This window comes from Vicia villosa, linkage group LG4, assembly GCF_029867415.1.
Source record: "Vicia villosa cultivar HV-30 ecotype Madison, WI linkage group LG4, Vvil1.0, whole genome shotgun sequence".
Lineage (NCBI taxonomy): Eukaryota > Viridiplantae > Streptophyta > Magnoliopsida > Fabales > Fabaceae > Vicia > Vicia villosa.
The window spans coordinates 168093231-168094682 of record NC_081183.1 but is presented as its reverse complement, the minus strand read 5'-3'; the positions used below and the strand labels follow the sequence as shown (position 1 = coordinate 168094682).

At 33.9% G+C, this 1452-nt stretch overlaps 1 long non-coding RNA gene across 1 annotated transcript; it reads right to left on the bottom strand.

Moving 5' to 3' along the window:
• Positions 1–348: 348 nt before the first annotated feature.
• Positions 349–1452, bottom strand: LOC131600209 (uncharacterized). Its single transcript, XR_009283059.1, has 3 exons — positions 1327–1452; positions 584–1213; positions 349–436 (listed from the first exon to the last, which is right to left on the bottom strand). It is a non-coding gene; the product is annotated as an uncharacterized LOC131600209 (long non-coding RNA).

Here is a 1452-nt window from a genome sequence, read left to right as displayed (position 1 = left end):
AGTGCACTGTAAGTCCATAACAGAGCATTTACTGAAAAAACCTGCACATACCATAGGTGCGTTAATAACTTAATACACCCTCCGGTCACTATTATAAGCAAAAAAAATGATCTAATTCTTGGTCACTATTATAAGCAAAAATTAATTATTACTAAATCATTTAATGTTGTAATTCCTAAGATACCCCTATATTTCATTTTCCAATACTTTATTAAATTTAATAAAGAGGATATTATAGTAAATTTAATCAATATTTTCTCCGAAATCTAAAAAGTTAACTACACTTAATTGAATTTCTTAATAATCGTGAAAACCATTTTTTTTGCTTATAAATGTGACCGGAGGGTGTACCAAATTCTGGCAAATGAAAAGCATCTCCGACGACAGCTTGCATTGATGATCGCACTAAAGTACATGGAGAGGAAGAAAAGGTGTCCTACATTTCAATAAACACAAACTACAAATTAGTTTAATTGAAGTGCTAGATTAAGAAGATTGTGTCATCCGAGGATGTTGCCACTCCAGTCCATAATATCTAACCAAAAAAGCATGTCAAGACAATGATGAATTATCTCGAACTCACCCGCCTTGCCTTCAGTGCTTCGGTGATTAGAAACCGAGCTTGATTTTTCTTGCTGATCTCTTTATGAAGCAGATCAATCTTTATTTTGATAGATGTATCATCATAAGGTCTGTACCTGACAAAAATTGGTTCATACCTTAGCCTAAGAAATCCAGTCCAACCAAATTTAAATACTGTAAAACCACAAAGATTCAAAGAAGAAGAAACCCAAATGGAAGAAGAAATTAGTTGATATCATAAACCCTAAATTCATCACAAACCCAAAAATGTTCATCACCATTTTCCCATTTCACACAAACCCTTCAGATATGTAGAAGAGGACAAAGGATCTGTAAAACCACAAAGATTCAAAGAGTAGGAAAAAATAAAAATCATAAAGATCTCACTAATTCCAAACATCAAAGCTCTCATAACATCAACTTTATCAAGTCAACAAAGTTTCCTCACAAATGCATCAAACCTGCATAAACTGAACCCCGATTTTGCACAAACTCACAAATTAACATCATAGCATCAGTTTCCTTCACAAAACCAACACAACAACTTTCAACGGTTCATCAAACATCATATCTTCATCAACTCATCAAAACTTCAACGATCCAAACCTTTAACATCCACGCAGCAGTTTCTCTGCAACATAATCGCACAAGAATCAAGAAGAAGAAGAAACACAAATAGAAGAATAATTCGGAGGAGAAGAAAACCGAATCAAAATCATGAAAGCAAGAAATTAGATAGTGTACCTCCACTCGCCTCTTTCCATAAATCTTGGAGAAGCTCAAGCGTCGCAGAGTAATGGTTGAATGAGAAGAATGAGAGTAATCGTTGAAACTTTATCGTGAAAAAATCGAGAAACAACCATAAATTTC